We start from the raw sequence: 19,020 nt of genomic DNA on the forward strand, positions 1-19,020 counted from the left end.
AGGCTTAGGTTAAATAAGAAGTTATAAGGTATTTAGACGTAGATTTATCTTAATAGTGTTTAAGATTTAGTTTATTAATAAATAGTTAATTTATTGTTGTTTAAAGATACCTGGTTTGGTCTGTTTTATTCTGGGGGTAATTTGGCTAATTTTCGGTAGGTGGGAAAACTTTAATAATATGCTGCAACCTGTGGAGTATTGGGACTGAATTGACAGTGCATTGCTCCCACCTCGGGGATACGATATTAATTGGGGGCTTGTCTCCACTGAGTCTGTGCTGACCAACAACCACCCATTTATACTAATCCTACATTAATCCCATATTCCCTACCACATCCCCACCATCTACCTACACTAGGGACAATTTACAATGGCCAATTTACCTATCAACCTGCAAGTCTTTGGCTGTGGGAGGAAACCGGAGCACCCGGCAGAAACCCATGCGGTCACAGGGAAAACTTGCAAACTCCACACAGGCAGTACCCAGAACTGAACCCAGGTCGCTGAAGCTGTGAGGCTGCGGTGCTAACCACTGCACCACTCAGATTAGAGGGGACATGATGAAAAACTTTTTCACCCAGAGGGTGGTGGGTGTCTGGAATTCACTGCCAGGTACAGTGGCAGAGGCAGAAACCCTCAACTCATTTAAAAGGTATCTGGACATACACCTGAAGTGCTGTAACCTGCAAGGCTACGGACCAGGTGCTGGAAGATAGGATTAGATTGAGCGGCTAGTTTCTCGGCCGGCGCAGAGACAATGGGCTGAATGGCCTCCTTCTGTGCCGTAATATTTCTATAGTTCCATGGTGAAGTGATTAAAAGAGTGGGTAAGGTACATTACTTGATTAACACCCCTGATCGCTGGAAGAAGAACAGGTTGTGTCACATCAATATGTTAAAGCAATATTATCGCAGGGTGGAGGATAAGCCAGTACAGGTATGTCAGGTAATTGGGACTGTTGAGAAGGAAAAGGATAGTGAGGATGAGGCAGAAGCAGGCCTAGTCAATTCTCAGATTGAACCTCCAACTATCAGATTAGCGAATACATAATGGCTAGGAAAATTGGACAACATGCTTTTGCACTTAGAGGCAAAACAACGTGAAGACCTAACCAGGCTTTTCACAACATTTAAAACAGTCTTTAGGGATAAGCCAAGATGTAAAACCTTAACCACAAATGATGTGGATATAGAGTAATCCATTCCTTTAAAGCAACATCCTTACTGCTTAAATCCAGACAAACAGGCCCAAGTAAAAGCAGAAAACAACTTATTTTTAATTCATTCATGGGATGTGGGTGTCACTGACCAAGTCAGTATTTATTGCCCATCCCTAATAACTCTGAGAAGGTGGTGGTGAGCTTCCTTCTTGAACCGCTGCAGTCCATGTGAGGTAGGTATACCCATAGTGCTGTTAGGAAGGGAGTTCCAGGATTTTGACCCAGCGACAGTGAAGGAACAGTGAATTAGAATTAGAATTAGTGATATAGTTCCAAGTCAGGATGGTGTGTGGACTTGGAGGGGTACCTGCAGGTGGTGGTGTTCCCATGCATTTGCTGCCCTTGTCCTTCTAGGTGGTAGAGTTTGCGGGTTTGGAAGGTACTGTCTAAGGACCCTTGGGGCGTTGCTACATTGCATCTTGTAGACGGTACTATTAGAATTAGAACATTACAGCGCAGTACAGGCCCTTCGGCCCTCGATGTTGCGCCGACCTGTGAAACCATCTGACCTACACTATTCCATTTTCATCCATATGTCTATCCAATGACCACTTAAATGCCCTTAAAGTTGGCGAATCTACTACTGCTGCAGGCAGGGCATTCCACGCCCTTACTACTCTCTGAGTAAAGATACATACTGCTGCCATTGTGCGTTGGTGGTGGAGGGAGTGGATGTTTATGAATGGGGTGCCAATCAAGCGGCTGCTTTGTCCTGGATGTTGTAGAGATTGTGGAGTGTTGTTGGAGCTGCATCCATCCAGGCAAGTAGACAGTATTCCATTACACTGCTGACTTGTGCCTTGTAGATGGTGGACAGGCTTTGGGGAGTCAGGAGGTGAGTTACTCGCCGCAGGATTCCTAGCCTCTGTCCTGCTCTTGTAGCCACAGTATTTATGTGGTTGATCCAGTTCAGTTACTGGTCAATGATAACTCCTAGGATGTTGATAGTGGGGGATTCAGTGATCGTAATACCATTGAACGTCAAGGGGAGATGGTTAGATTCTCTCTTGTTGGATTGGTCATTGACTGGCACTTGCGTGGCGTGAATGTTATTTGATCGAACCTATTCAAATAGCTGGAGTTCACCAGTAGTGCTAGTACCTAAACCTGACAGGTCAATCCGGTTTAGTATAGACTACAGAAAAGTCAATGCAGTAATGAAGGCAGACTAATTCCGTGTTTAAAAGACTGTATTGACAGAGTGGGCAGTGCTAGGTTTCTTACCAAGATCGACTTGTTAAAGGGATACTGGCAAGTTCCTTTGACTCATCGAGCCAAAGAGATAACACTTGACAGTCTAAATCAGTGCCGGGTGATGCCATTTGGGCTAAAAAATGCGCCAGCCACTTTTCAAAGATTAATGAATCAGGTGGTAGCTAGTGTTCTCAACTGTGTAGTGTATCTCGATGATATACTAATATACAGTAACACTTGGCAAGTACACTTAAACAAGCTAAAAATTCTGTTTAAAAAACTACAAGCAGTGGGCTTTGTGATAAATCTGGAAAAAAGCAAATTCAGAAAAATAAGAGTAAATTACTTCGGACACATAGTGGGGCAAGGACAGGTATTTCCAAAAATGGCAAAGGTACAAGCCTCAGTAGAGTTCCCTATCCCTAAATATAAACCGGAATAAATTAGGTTTTTAGTGATGTGCGGTTTTTACAGGAAATTTGTATGGAATTTTAGTACTGTGGCTGCTCCATTAACTGATTTGCTACAAAAAAAGAAAAACAATGCAATATGGTCAGATGAATGCCAGGCAGCTTTTGAAAAGCTAAAGGCAATCTTAACTAATGAACCAGTGTTGGCTGCTCCAAATTTTGCTAAACCCTTCAAAACTAAATTGTCATAAAAAAAAGTATTCCACTGTGGAAAAGGATACATTAAGACTTTTGCTGGCTCTCAAACATTTCGAAGTACATGTCCACTAAGACTATAAAGAAACACTAATATACACTGACCATAACTGGGGCGGCACAGTGGCGCAGTGGTTAGCACCACAGCCTCACAGCTCCAGCGACCCGGGTTCAATTCTGGGTACTACCTGTGTGGAGTTTGCAAGTTCTCCCTGTGTCTGCGTGGGTTTCCTCCGGGTGCTCCGGTTTCCTCCCACATGCCAAAGACTTGCAGGTTGATAGGTTAATTGGCCATTAGCAATTGCCCCTAGTATAGGTAGGTGGTAGGGAAATATAGGGACAGGTGGGGATGTGGTAGGAATATGGAATTAGTGTAGGATTAGTATAAATGGGTGGTTGATGGTCGGCACAGACTCGGTGGGCCGAAGGGCCTGTTTCAGTGCTGTATCTCTAAACTAAACTAAAACTAAACATAACTCATTAATGTTTGTGGAAAACTGTAAAAACCGAAATGCTAGAATATTTAGATAGAATTTGTTGTTACAGCCTTATCATTTGAAAACTGTACATATTTCGGGGAAAAACAATGATATTGCCGACACTTTGTCACAAATTTAATCATGTTAAGTTATATGGACAGCGATGGTACAAAGAAAAGTTCTGTAAATAATCAGTGGAGTGAATGGGGTCATGAATGTGAAAAAATGTTTAGAGTGTTTTTTTCAATTTCTATTTTTTGCATTGTAATGAAACGCATTTTAAGAATGGCGTTTCATTACACCAAGGACAGAGGTGTCACAGAACTGTTTTTTCTCCTCTGTTTAAAAACAGTGTGCCTTTAAGACTGAGCGCTGTGTGCCAGCAGCTGCATTTGTTGCCCAGGCTACAGCAGGAGAGAGAGGTCACATGGTATACTGTAACTTTTAACTGTGGGTAAATACTGGCTTTAACTGGTTTAAACTAGAGTCCAGTGAAGCATGCTCTGAAGGAAGAAGCTGTATACCTCTCTTTGCAAGAAAATCTACATTTATCTTCATACTCTGTATTGTCCAAGGAGAGATTTTTTAAAAAACCCTGGAAAAAAGAACATTTGTCTTCAAGAGGGACACTCTGTCGTTTGTTTGTATTTGCTGGAATTCTCAATAAGGTTTCTACTGAAAAACTCTTAATTTTAGAATCCAAATAGACATGTGGCTATACTCCTTGTTAAAAGAACTGTGTGACCCCTGCTGCAACCGAAGTGCTTTGAATGCCTATCCATTATAGACTGTTAAATTCACCTGGAGACTTTGAGTGGTAGGCAACAGAGAGTGGGGATAATGGGTAAGTACTCCGATTGGCAGGATGTGACTAGTGGTGCCCCACAGGGATCTGTGTTGGGGCCTCAATTATTCACATTATTCATTAACAACTTGGATGATGGCATAGTAAGTCATATATCCAAATTTGCTGATGATACAAAGTTAGGCGGAATTGCAGACAGTCCAGATGATAGCATAAAATTGCAAGGAGATATTGACAGACTAGGTGAATGGACAAAACAGTGGCAGATGGATTTCAATCCAGGCAAGTGTGAGGTTATCCATTTTGGACCAAAAAAGGTTAGAGCAGGGTACTTTCTAAATGGGAAGAGGTTAAGTATAGTGGATGTCCAAAGAGACTTGGGGGTTCAGGTGCATAGATCTTTAAAATGTCACGAGCAAGTGCAGAAAATAATCAAAAAGGCTAATGGATGCTAGCCTTTATATCTAGAGGATTGGAGTGTTAAGACACAGAGGTTATTCTGCAGCTGTACAAAACCCTGGTTAGACCCCAATTGGAGTACTGTGAGCAGTTCTGGGCACCACATTTTAGGAAGGATATATTGGCCTTAGAGGGGGTGCAACGTAGGTTTACAAGAATGATACCTGGACTACAGGGGTTAAGTTACGAGAAGAGATGACATAAATTAGGCCTGTTTTCACTAGAATTTAGAAGGTTAAGGGGTGATCAGATCGAAATCTTCAAGCTATTAACAGGAAAAGACAGGCTAGATAAAGATAAACTATTTCCACTGGTTGGAGATTCTAAAACTAGGGGGCATAGTCTAAAAATTAGGGCCAGACCGTTCAGGAGAGATGTTAGGAAGCACTTCTTCACGCAAAGGGTGGTAGAGGTTTGGAACTCTCTCCCACAAACAGCAGTTGAAGCTAGAACAGTTATTAATTTTAAATCTGAGATAGATAGATTTTTGTTAAGCAAAGATATTAAGGGAAGTGGGCCAAAGGCAGGTATATGGAGTTAGGCCGCGTATCAGCCATGATCTCATTGAATGGCGGGACAGGCTCGAGGGGCCGAATGGCCTACTCCTGTTCCTATCTTCCTATGTTCCTATGAGTGGCATCTGATTGTTCTAATCTGGGAAACCCCACCAATCAGGAATGTAACTCACCAGGACTGACAACCTAGCTACTTATTTTATTCCTAAGAAATATTATTTTTAAAAACCGGTTAACCATTGTTAGTTTTGAACGTATGTGAATGTGCTTAGGTTAAATAAGAAGTTATAAGGTCTTTAGACATAGATTTATCTTAATAGTGTTTAAGATTTAGTTTATTAATAAATAGTTAATTTGTTGTTGTTTAAAGATACCTGGTTTGGTCTGTTTTATTCTGGGGGTTACTAAAGTGTTTAATTTGGCTAATTTTTGGTTGGTGGGAAAACTTTAATAATATACTGCGACCTGTGGAGTACTGGGACTGAACTGACAGTGCATTGTTCCCACCTTGGTCATAACACATATGATTATGATGTTTCCGCTGATGTTTGGTGTATAGCCCTGCACTGTGCAGAAATACAGTAACACTTATCTCCACCACACATGTGGGCTGTGCATGGAGCAGATTTGGGGATTTCAGAGGGAGGATGAACAGGTTATCCTGTACTAACACAGCTGATGGGTGAAAGGTGGCTGACTGATGACTAGTTATAATGGGGGACTTTAATTATCCAAATATAGACTGGGATAATAGTAGTGTAAAGGGCAGTGAGGGGCAAGAGTTCCTAGAGTGTGTTCAGGAAACTCTTCTACAACAGTATGCTGCTAGTCCAACGAGATAGGAGGCTCTGTTAGACCTGGTTCTTGAGAATGAGGTGGGGCAAGTGGATCAAGTATTAATAGGAGAGCATTTAGGGGATAGTGATCATTGTATCATAAAGTTTAGGTTGACAATGGAAAAGGACAAAGAGCAGTCTGGGGTAAGAATAATTAAATGGGGGAAGGCCAACTTCAATGGGGTAAGAATGGAGCTGGGGCGACTAAACTGGAGTCAAAAGCTGGCAAGAATACCGGTAGATGAACAATGGGCTACCTTCAAAGAAGAGATAGTTCAGGCACAGACAAGGTAGGTTCCCTCGAAAGGGAAAAGTAGGACAAACAAATCCAGAGCTCCCTGGATGACAAAAGAGGTAGAGATTAAGATAAAAAAGAAAAAGTGTGCTTATGACAGATGCCAGCTAGAAAATACTATTGAGAACCAGGCTGAATACAGAAGGTCCAGAGGGGAAGTGAAAAAGCAAATAAGAGAAGCAAAGAGAGAGCATGAGAAGATACTGGTAGCTAGCATTAAAGGAAATCCCAAAGTTTTCTATAGGCATATAAATAGTAAAAGGGTGGTGAAAGGAGAAGTGGGGCTGATTAGGGACCAGAAAAAGGATTTACACATGGAGGCAGAGGGCACAGCTGAGGTATTAAATGAATACTTTGCATCTGTCTTTACCAAGGAAGAAGATTCAACCCAGGCTATGTTGAAAGAGGAGGTACATCAGACATGAGAGGGGTTTAAAATTGATGAAGAGGAAGTATTAGATAGGCTGTCTGTACTTAAAGTGGATAAAATACCAGGGCCGGATGAAATGCATCCACAGATACTGAGAGAAGTGAGGGTGGAAATCGCAGAGGTACTGGCCATAATTTTTCAGTCTTCCTTCGACTCGGGGGTGGTGCCAGAGGACTGGAGAATTGCAAACATTACACCCTTGTTCAAAAAAAGGGTGTAAAGATAAGTGCAGCAACTACAGGCTAGTTTAACTTCGGTGGTGGGAAAACTTCTGGAAAAAATAATTCAGGATAAAATCAATAGTCACATGGACAAATGCGAGTTAATTAAGGAAAGCAAGCATGGATTTCTTAAGGGAAAATCATGATTAACTAACTTGCTGGAGTTTTTTGAGGAGGTAACAGAGAGGGTTGATGAGGGCAATGCTGTTGATGTGGTGTACATGGACTTTCAAAAGGCGTTTGACACAGTGTCACACAACAGACCTGTGAGCAAACTTGTAGCTGATGGAATAAAAGGGACGGTAGCAACATGGATACGAAATTAACTGAGTGACAGGAAATGAAGAGTAGTGGTTAATGGATCTTTTTCGGGATGGAGGAAGGTTTGTAGTGGAGTTCCCCAGGGATCAGTGTTGGGACCCTTGCTTTTCCTGATATATATTAATGACCTAGACCTTGGTGTACAGGGCACAATTTCAAAGTTTGCAGATGATACAAAACTTGGATACATTGTGAACTGTGAGGAGGATAGTGTAGAACTCCAAAAGGACATAGACAAGTTGGTGGAAAGGACAGACAGGTGGCAGATGAAGTTAAATGCAGAGAAATGTGAAGTGATTCATTTTGGTAGGAAGACCATGGGAAGGCAATATAAAATAAAGGGTACAATTCTAAAGGAGGTGCAGGAGCAGAGGGACCTAGATGTATAAGTGCATAAGTCATTGAAGGTGGCAGGACAGGCTGACAGAACACAAGAACACAAGAACTAGGAGCAGAAATAGACCATATGGCCCATTGAGCCTGCTCTGCCATTCAATACAATCATGGCTGATCTTGGGCTTCAATTCCATTTTCCTGCCCGCTCCCCATATCCCTTGATTCCTTGTGAGACCAAAAATCTATTTATCCCTGCCTTAAATGTATTCAATGAAGGAGCATCCACAACCCTCTGGGGTAGAGAATTCCAAAGATTCATAACCCTTTGAATTAAATAATTTCTCCTCATCTCAGTCCTGAATGATTGACCCCTTATCCTGAGACTGTGTCCCCGTGTTCTAGATTCCTTGACCAGTGGGAACAATCTCTCAGCTTCCACCCTATCAGGCCCTTTCAGAATCGTGTATGTCTCAATTAGATTGTCTCTCATTCTTCTAAATTCCAGATAATATAGGCCCAATTCACTTAGCCTCTCATAATAAGACAACCCCCTCACCCAGGGACCAATTTAGTAAATCTTCACTACACCGCCTCCAATGCAGATATATCCTTTCTTAAATGTGGAGACCAGAATTGCACACAGTATTCCAGGTGCAGTCTCATCAAAACCCGTACAATTTGAGTAAGACTTCTTTATTCCTGTACTCCAATCCCCTTGCAATAAAGGGCGGTTAATAAAGCATTCCAAGCATTCAGTATCCTGGGCTTTATGAATAGGGGCATAGAGTACATAAGCAAGGAAGTTATGTTAAACTTGTATAAGACACTAGTTCGGCCTCAGCTGGAGTATTCATCCAATTCTGGGCACCACACTTGAGGAAAGACGTGAGGGCATTGGACAGAAAAGATTCACAAGAATGGTTCCAGGAATAAGGAATTTCAGTTATGAGGGTAGATTGGAGAAGTTAGGACTGTTTTCCATGGAGAAGAGAAGGCTGAGAGATGATTTTATAGAGATATTCAAAATCATGAGGGGTCTGGACCGAGTAGATAGAGAGAAACTGTACCCACTCGTGAAACAGTTGAGAACGAGAGGGCACAGATTTAAAGTATTTGGTGAGAGAAGCAAAACTGACATGCAGTGAGTGGTTAAGGTCTGGAATACGCTGCCTGAGAACACGGGGGAGGCAGGTTCAATTGAAACATTCAAAAGGGAATTAGACAGTTATATTAAAAGGAACAATGTGCAGGGTTATGGGGAAAAGGCAGGGGAATGGAACTGAGGGAGTTGCTTTTTCAGAGAGCTGGTGCGGACACGATGGGCCGAATGGCCTCCTTCTGCGCTGTAACGATTCTGTGATGGCAGGTGTTGCAAAGCAGTCAAATGTTGTCGCTACTTTGTTGATAGCGCTCGTCCAGTTCACTTTTAGGCCAATGGTGACCTCTAAGATGTTGGTGCTGGGGAACTCGGCAAGATTGCACAGTTTGGTTCAGCCTGGCAGTGGCCAGGAAAGATGGGAGTCAGTGGCAAAGAGGCCACAGATAATAGTAAAACCAAAGGAAAATACTGCAGATGCTGGAAATCTGAAATAAAAACTGAAAATGCTGGAAACGCTCAGCACGGTCTGACAGCATCTGTGGAGAATGAGTCAGAGTTAACATTTCAGGTCTGTTGTCCAATGAGGTAAAAATATCAGCAGGCACTTGGAGAGGTTAGCCAGCATAGATTTGTAAAAGGAAGAGGTAGATAGATTTTTGAAATCTCGGGGAGTCGAGAGTTATGCGAAGCAGGCCCGAAAGAAGAGTTGAGGCCTGGGACAGATCAGCCATGATCTTACTGAATGGCGGGGCAGGCTCGAGGGGCTGAACGGCCTACTCCTGCTCCTACTTCTTGAGTTCTTATTCTTGAGTTCTTGTGAATAATCTAATGGAATATTTTGATGAAGTAACAGAGAAGGCTGATGAAGGGAATGCAGTGTCTGTTGTTTATATGGATTTCAAGAAAGTGTTTGAGAAAGTACCACATAAAAGGCTGGTTAACAAAATTGAGGCTCATGGACTAGGAGGGTCAGTGTCCAATTGGATAAAATTGGCTCAAGGACAGAAAACAGCCAGTCATGGTAAATGGTTGTTTTTCAGACTGGAAGATGGTAGACAGTGGTGTTCCCCAAGGGTCAGTGCTGGGACCACTGTTTTTTTACCTATATATAAGTGCTCAAGATGGCGGCGTCCAGGATGGTGGTCGCGTAAGGCTGGGAGAGGAATTCACCGCAGAGAGAGGGTGAATGGCTGGCAATCCGGGAAAGGACTGCTGATGAAGACCCTGCCAGTTGTGGCCAAGCTTGGAAGGCCATTTGGCTATGTTTGGGGAGCCCGTCCACGGCGACGAACAGGAGGAAGAGCGGCCACATGGTTCCGGCAGCGGCTCCCGCTCACTCTGCGACTCCGCGCTGCTTCCACACAAACTTTCCCTCAACTCCAGCTCGGCTCCTGGATCTGGATCCGGATCCCAGTAGTAGTACACCATTATAAAAGGGACAATGGTGGGAGCTGATGCAATGTTTTATTACCTGCACCCCCTCCCCCCCCCCCACCCCGATCCCAGCTCACCCCCCTCGCACCCCCTTCCCAGCTGCCCCCTCGCACCATCTTCCCCTCGCACCCCCTTCCCCTGCACCCCTCTCCCCTACCCCCCCACTCCCAGCTCACCCCCCTCGCACGCCCTTACCCCCATCCCCCTCGCACCCCCTGCCCAGCTCCCCCTTGCACCATCTTCCCCTCGCACCCCCTTCCCCTGCACCCCTCTCCCCTACCCCATGCAGCCCCCCTCCCAGCTTCCCCTGCACCCACTTCCCTCCACCCCTTCCCACCGCACTCCTCCTCCTCGCACCCCCCCCTTCTGCTCCCCCTTCCCCCCTTCCCTCCACCTCCTCCCACCGGCATCCACCTACCCCTGTGTAGGGGCCCCAACAACCCCACTGCCTTGTGGGCATCTCGGGAGATACCAAGGCTAAGGGAGTAAACCCTAACAGAAAATGCGGAGCGGAACCCCGAAGGCGATCGTGTGTCACCTTTGGCATGTTTCCAGCAGTTCCTGCAGCCACATTGGTGCCAAACGTCGTGCTCTGCACTCCTTTGGACCCCACCAGGAAGGCCGAGAGGTGGGTTTTGATGCTTGGGCAACTCACAACCTCCATACATCCGCCCAGGCATGCGCCATGGAGAGGTCACTCCATAGTCGCCTCACAGCGACCAAATCAACACAGAAGGCAGCAGTTACGGGTTATAAGTCCAGCTCAATTGGCGTAGAGAATGGGCGCTATGGGTTGCCTTTGTAGGTGGGAGAGGTCATCGCATCTCACTGGACAGCTACCGCCCGCCTCAAACCGGGCAGCCCCCGGTCAGTAAGGTTCTGTCCCGCCACAGTCCACCTGCTTCAATGGGTGCTTGGAGCTCAGGGTCATTGCCCGACAAGTGGACTGCAGCACCGCACCAAACAGCACGACCAGTAAAGGAAAGAAGGTACCAGCCCTTCGTTTTGCAAGCTGGAACATCAGAAATATGTGTCGGAAGACTTTACACAAATCAACGATTCTCGGAAGACCGCCATCATCAACAACGAGCTCAGTAGACTCAATGTGGACATTGCAGCACTTCAGGAGACACGCCTCCCTGCGAGTGGATCTCTAAGAGAGCAAGAATACACCTTCTTCTGGCAGGGTAGGGATCCTAAAGAACCAAGACAGCATGGAGTGGGCTTCGCCATCAGAAACTCTTTGCTCAGCATGATAGAGCCTCCCTCAAATCGCTCGGAACGCATACTGTCCATCCGACTGTTCACCGCCTCTGGTCTAGTACACCTACTCAGCATCTATGCTCCAACACTCTGCTCCCCACCTGAAGTTAAAGACCAGTTCTATGAGGAACTCCATAATATCATTAGTAGCATCCCCAATACCGAACACCTGTTCCTGCTGGGGGACTTTAATGCCAGGGTTGGGGCCGTCCATGACTCATGGCCTTCCTGCCTTGGGTGCTATGGCATTGGAAGGATGAATGAGAATGGACACAGACTGCTGGAGTTGTGTACCTATCATAACCTCTGCATCACCAACTCATTCTTTCACACTAAACCCTGTCACCAGGTTTCTTGGAGGCACCCAAGATCACGTCGTTGGCATCAGCTGGACCTCATCGTCACAAGGCGAGCCTCTTTAAATAGTGTTCAAATCACACGCAGCTTCCACAGTGCGGACTGTGACACCGACCACTCCCTGGTGTGCAGCAAGGTTAGCCTCAAACCAAAGAAGCTGCATCACTCCAAGCAGAAGGGCCGCCCGTGCATCAACACTAGCAGAATTTCTCATCCACAGCTGTTATGCAAGTTTCTAAATTCATTTGAAAAAGCCCTCTAAAACACTCCCATAGGGGATGCAGGGACCAAGTGGGCCCACATCAGAGACGCCATCTATGACTCAGCAATGACCACCTATGGCAATTGTGTGAAGCGGAATGCAGACTGGTTTCAATCTCACATTGAAGAGCTGGAACCTGTCATAGCCGCTAAGCGCATTGCACTGCTGAACTACAAGAAAGCCCCCAGCGAGTTAACATCCATAGCACTTAAAGCTGCCAGAAGCGCTGTACAAAGAACAGCCAGGTGCTGCGCAAATGACTACTGGCAACACCTATGCAGTCATATTCAGCCAGCTACAGGAGAAATGCCGTGAACAACAGATGCCCCTCAACGTTGCTTTCATAGATCTTACCAAAGCCTTTGACCTCGTCAGCAGACGTGGTCTCTTCAGACTACTAGAAAAGATTGGATGCCCACCAAAGCTACTAAGTATCATCACCTCATTTCATGACAATATGAAAGGCACAATTCAGCATAGCAGCACATCATCATACCCCTTTCAAATCCTGAGTGGCGTGAAACAGGGCTGTGTTCTCACACCTACACTGTTTGGGATCTTCTTCTCCCTGCTGCTCTCACATGCAGTCAAGTTCTCAGAAGAAGGAATTTTCCTCCACACAAGGTCAGGTGGCAGGTTGTTCAACCTTGCCCGTCTAAGAGCGAAGACCAAAGTACGGGATGTACTCATCATGGAACTCCTCTTTGCTGAAAATGCTGCGTTAACATCTCATACTGAAGAGTGTCTGCAGAGACTCATCGACAGGTTTGCGGCTGCCTGCAATGAATTTGGCCTAAACATCAGCCTCAAGAAAACGAACATCATGGGACACATTGTACAGTGAGCTCGTCACTGGTACCAGACCCACCGGCCGTCCATGGCTCCGCTTTAAAGACGTCTGCAAACGCGACATGAAGTCCTGTGACATTGATCACAAGTTGTGGGAGTCAGTTGCCAGCGATTGCCAGAGCTGGCGGGCAACCATAAAGCGGGACTAAAGCGTGGCGAGTCGAAGAGACTTCGCACTTGGCAGGAAAAAAGAAAGAAGCGCAAGGAGAGAGCCAATTGTGTAACAGCCCCGACAACCAATTTTATCTGCAGCACCTGTGGAAGAGTCTGTCACTCTAGAATTGGTCTTTATAGCCACTCCAGGCGCTGCTGCACAAACCACTGACCACCTCCAGGCGCTTACCCATTGTCTCTCGAGACAAGGAGGCCAAAGAAGATATAAGTGTTCTAAAGAGTGTGCAGGGACAGAGGAACCTGGGGGTTCATGTGCATAGATCTTTGAAGTTGGTAGGACATATTGAGAGGGTGGTTAGTTAAGAATATGGGATCTTGGGCTTCATATATAGAGGCATAGAGTACAAAAGCAGGGAAGTTATGCTGAACCTTTATAAAACTCTGATTATGTTCCAGCTTGAGGGTTGTGTCCAGTTCTGTTCACCACATTTCAGAAAATATTTCAGAGGATCCTTGAGCAGGTGCAAAGGAGATTTACCAGAATGGTTCCAAGGATGAGGGATTTTAGTTACAAGGTTAGGTTGGTGAAGCTGGCTTTGTTCTCCTTGTAGCAAAGGAGAATGAGGAGAGATTTGATACAGGTGCACAAGATATGACAGGCTTAGATGAGTGAGACAAGAAAAAACTGTTCCCATTAACTGATGGTACAAGGTCTAGGGGACACAGATTGAAGGTTTTGGGGAAGAGATGGAGGAGGAATGTGAGAAAGCACTTTTTTATGCAGCGAGTGGTAATGACCTGGAACTCACCACCCATAAGGCTGGTGGAAGCAGAAATCAATGATTTAAAAAGGAAATTGGATGGCCACTTGGAGGAAATAAAGTTGCAGGGCTACAGGGATCGATTGGGGAAGTGGGACTGACTGGATTGCTCCATGGAGAGCCTGCATGGACTCGATGGGCCGAATGGCCTACTTCTATGCCATAAATGGTTTGATGACTCATTACTCCACTGAAACATCAGGAATCTGCACATTTGCCGAATAAACTGAAATCTAGAAGTTATATAGGACATACGGCACAGAAACAGGCCATTTGGCCACCAGTCCAGTTATTCTTCATTCAAGCCTCCTCCCATCCTTCCTCATCTAAATGTATCATTGTCACCCTTTCTTCCTTTCTCCCTCATATACTTGTCTAGCTTGCCCTTAAATGCATCTATACTATGCGCTTCAACCACTCCCTGTGCTAGTGCGTTCCACATTGTCACCAGTCTTTAGGTAAAGAAGTTTCTTCTGAATTCTTTATTGGATTTCTTGCTGACTATCTTATATTGATGGCCTCTAGCTATGTTCTTCCCCAGAAGAGGAAACACTCTCTCTGATCTACTGTATCAAAACTTTTAGAATTTTGAAGACCTCTATTAGGTCACTCTTGGACCAGAGCGGCAGCGGCAGTCGGCAGGCGGATCTAGGAGGAGGCAGATCCGGAGCGGGACCTGTGAAATAAAGAGCGGGGCTCGAGGCCTTCACTTACCTTGGACCAGAGCGGTGGCGGCAGTCGGCAGGCGGACCTGGGAGGAGGCGGATCTGGAACGGGACCTGTGAAATAAAGAGCGGGGCTCGAGGCCTTCACTTACCTTGGACCAGAGCGGTGGCGGCAGTCGGCAGGCGGACCTGGGAGGAGGCGGGTCTGGAACGGGACCTGTGAAATAAAGAGCGGGGCTGGAGGCCTTCACTTACCTTGGACCGGAACGGCGGCAGCTGTCGGCAGGCTCTCTCTCTTTTTCGGCGCATGCTGAGTTTCAAAGGAGAAGGAAGAAAAGACTTACAGTGACATCACAGGAAATCTGTAAGCTGATTGGTTGGGTAAGTAACAGCTGTTAGTGCCTGTAAATAGCTTTAAAAAATCAGGGGAGAGAAAGTTTTTTTTAAGAAAACCTCAAAACCTAACTTGTAAGTGATAAAGTTAGAAAGAGTGTTTTTTGTTTTTAATTAGCATAATTTATTAATAATTACTTGTAATTATTACTAATTTTTTAATATAATAAGTAGCAGTTTTTAGGGAATCAAGATCCCTCGTGTAAATGATCGAAAATTGTTTGAGTAAATTAAGGGTAAGTCGTGGCAGGGCAACTCAGCAAAGCGGAGTGCCCCTCCTGTGCAATGTGGGAAGTCAGGGACACTTCCAGTGTCCAGGGCGAAAACATGTGCAGCAAGTGTCTCCAGCTGCAGCTGCTTGAAATCTGTGTTTCGGATCTGGAGCAGTGGCTGGGGATACTGTGGAGCATCCGCGAGGCTGAGATCATCGTGGATAGCACGTACAGGGAGGTGGCCACACCGCAGGTAAAGACTGCTCAGGCAGAAAAGGAATGGATGACCGCCAGGCAGAGTAGAAGAACTAGGCAGGTAGCACAGGAGTCCCTTGGGTCCATCTGCCTCTCTAACAGATTTTCTGCTTTGAGTACTGTTTGGGGAGATAGCTTCTCAGGGGAATGCAGCAAAAGCCACGTCTGTGGCACCACGGGTGGCTCAACTGCACAGGAGGGGAGGAAAGAGAGTGGCAGAGCAATAGTGATAGGGGATTCTATCGTAAGGGACACAGATAGGCGTTTCTGTGGCCGCAAACGTGACTCCAGGATGGTATGTTGCCTTCCTGGTGCTTGGGTCAAGGATGTCACAGAGAGGGTGCAGGACATTCTGAAGGGGAGGGTGAACAGTCAGAGTTCGTGGTTCACATTGGTACCAACGACATAGGTAGAAAGAGGGATGAGGTCCTGCAACAAGAATTTAGTGAGCTAGGTCGCAGATTAAAAAGCAGGACCTCAAAGGTTGTAATCTCTGGATTACTCCCGGTGCCACGTGCTAGTGAGTATAGGAATAGGAGGATAAAGCAGATGAATGCATGGCTGAAGACATGGTGCAAGAGGGAGGGCTTTAGGTTCCTGGATCACTGAGTCGGTTTCTGGTGAAGGTGGGACCTGTACAAGTTGGACGGGTTGCACCTGAACCAGAACGGGACCAACATCCTTGCTGAGAAGTTTGCTCATGCTGTTGGGGGGTGTTTAAATTAATTTGGCAGGGGGATGGGATACAGAGTGGAGGTACAGTAGGGGGTGATGCACAGCCAAATACAGAAGAGAAATTAAGTCAGTCTGGAAGGCAGAGCAAATATAGACCTGTTAAGGCACAAGTGAACAATGCAAGGCTGGATTGCATCGAATTTAACACAAGGAGTCTTACAAATAAGGCAGATGAAATGAGGGCGTTAACACATGGGATTATGATATTATTGCTATCACAGAGACATGGTTAAGGGAAGGGCAGGACTGGCAGCTCAATATTCCAGGATACAGAATCTACAGGTGTGACAGGGGGGTATAAAAGAGGAGGTGATATTGCACTATTGATCAAGGAGTCAATTACTGCAGTAAGGAGGGATGATATCTTCGAAGGTTCCTCAAATGAGGCCATGTGAGTAGAACTTAAAAACAAAAAGGGGGCAATCACTTGGCTGGGAGTTTACTAAAGGCCTCCAAACAGTCAGGGAGAGATAGAGGAGCAGATATGTCAGCAAATCTCAGAGAGGTGTAAAAATAATAGGGTAATAATGGTAGGGGATGTCAACTTCTCCAATATTAACTGGGATAGTCTTAGTGCAAAAGGCTTGAAGAGGACGAAATTCTTAAAATGCATACAGGAGAGCTTTTTGAGCCAGTATGTAGAAAGTCCTACAAGAGAAGGGGCAGTACTGGACTTAATCTTAGGCAATGAAGCCGGTCAAGTGGTAGAAGTGTCAGTGGGGGAGCATTTTGGGGATAGTGACCATAACTCTGTATGATTTAAGGTAGTTATGGAAAAGGACAAAGATGGATCAGAAATAAAGGTACCAGATTGGGGGAAGGCCGATTTAAATATGATAAAACAGGATCCGGCCAAAGTGGACTGGGAGCAGCTACTTGTAGGAAAGTCTTCATCAGACCAGTGGAAGCCATTCAAAAAGGAAATAGTGAGAGTTCAGGGCCAATATGTTCCCGTAAAGATGAAGGTTAAGACCAACAAGTCCAGGGAACCCTGGATGTCAAGGGATATACAGGATTGGATAAGGAAAGAAAAGGAGGCTTATGGCAGATTCAGAGGGCTGAAAACAGCGGAGGCCCTAGAGGAGTATAGAAAATGTAGGGGGGTACTTAAAAAAAGTAATTAGGAGAGCGAAGAGGTGGCATGAAAAAACACTGGTGGGCAAGATAAAGGAAAATCCCAAGGCGTTTTATCAGTATATTAAGGACAAGAGGCTAACTAGGGAAAGAGTAGGGCCCATTAGGGACCAAAGTGGCAATCTGTTTGTGGAGCCGGAGGACGTAGGTGAAGTTTTAAATGATTACTTTTCATCGGTGTTCACTATGGGAAAGGACGTTGTAGGTGTAGAGATCAGGGAGGGGGATTGTGATATACTTGAACATATTAGCATTGAAAGGGATGAGGTATTAGCAGTTTTAGCGGGCTTAGAAGTGGATAAATACGCTGGCTCAGATGAGATGTATCCCAGGCTGTTAAGTGAGGCAAGGGAGGAGATAGCAGGGGCTCTGACACAAATTTTCAAATCCTCTCTGGCCACACGAGAGGTACCAGAGGACTGGAGGACAGTGAATGTGCTACCATTATTCAAGAAGGGTAGCAGGGATAAACCAGGTAATTACAGGCCAGTGAGTCTAACATCAGTGGTAGGGAAACCATTGGAAAACATTCTGAGGGACAGGATTAATCTCCACTTGGAGAGGCAGAGATTAATCAAGGATAGTCAGCATGGCTTTGTCAGGGGAAGATCATGTCTAAAAAACTGGATTGAATTTTTCGAGGAGGTGACTAGATGTGTAGATGAGGGTAAGGCAGTTGATGTAGTCTACATGGACTTCAGTAACGCTTTTTATAAGGTCCCGCATGGGAGATTGGTGAAGAAGTTAAGAGCCCATGGGATCCAGGGCAATTTGGCAAAGTGGATCCAAAATTGGCTCAGTGGCAGGAGGCAGAGGGTGATGGTCGAGGGCTGTTTTTGCGATTGGAAGCCTCTGACCAGTGCTGTACCGCAGGGATCGGTGCTGGGACCCTTGCTGTTTGTAGTGTACATTAATGATTTAGACATGAATATAGAAGGTATGATCAGTAAGTTCGCAGATGACACGAAAATTGGAGGTGTCGTAAATAGTGAGGAGCAAAGCCTTAGATTACAGGACAATATAGATGGCCTGGTAAGATGGGCGGAGCTGTGGCAAATGGAATTTAATCCTGAGAAGTGTGAGGTGATGCATTTTGGGAGGACTAACATGGCTAGGGAATATACAATGGGTGGTAGGACCCTAGGAAATACAGAAGGTCAGAGGGACCTTGGTGTACTTGTCCATAGATTACTGAAGGCAGCAGCACAGGTAGATAAGGTGGTTTTGAAGGCATACGGGATACTTGCTTTTATTAGCCAAGGCATAGAATATAAGAGCAGGGAGGTTATGATGGAGCTGTATAAAACTCTAGTTAGGCCACAGCTGGAGTACTGTGTACAGTTCTGGTCGCCTCACTATGGGAAGGATGTGATTACACTGGAGAGGGTGCAGAGGAGATTCACCAGGATGTTGTTTGGGCTGGAGCATTTCAGTTATGAACAGAGACTTGATAGGCTAGGGTTGTTTTCCTTAGAGCAGAGAAGGCTGAAGGGAGACCTGATCGAGGTATACAAAATTATGAGGGGCATCGACAGGGTAGATAGGAAGAAACTTTTTCCCTTAGTGGAGGTGTCAAAAACCAGGGGGCATAGATTTAAGGTAAGGAGCAGGAGGTTTCGAGGCGATTTGAGGAAAAACCTGATCACCCAGA

General features: G+C 45.5%; 1 protein-coding gene across 1 annotated transcript in view; it reads right to left on the bottom strand.

Annotated features, from left to right (window-relative positions):
* LOC137366359 (protein EFR3 homolog B-like) overlaps positions 1-19,020 on the bottom strand; it is a 263,372-nt gene that overhangs the window by 121,525 nt on the left and 122,827 nt on the right. The gene's annotated exons all lie outside the window — the stretch shown is intronic.

The sequence above is a fragment of the Heterodontus francisci genome, unplaced genomic scaffold (genome assembly GCF_036365525.1).
Source record: "Heterodontus francisci isolate sHetFra1 unplaced genomic scaffold, sHetFra1.hap1 HAP1_SCAFFOLD_377, whole genome shotgun sequence".
NCBI classification, from domain to species: Eukaryota; Metazoa; Chordata; class Chondrichthyes; order Heterodontiformes; family Heterodontidae; genus Heterodontus; species Heterodontus francisci.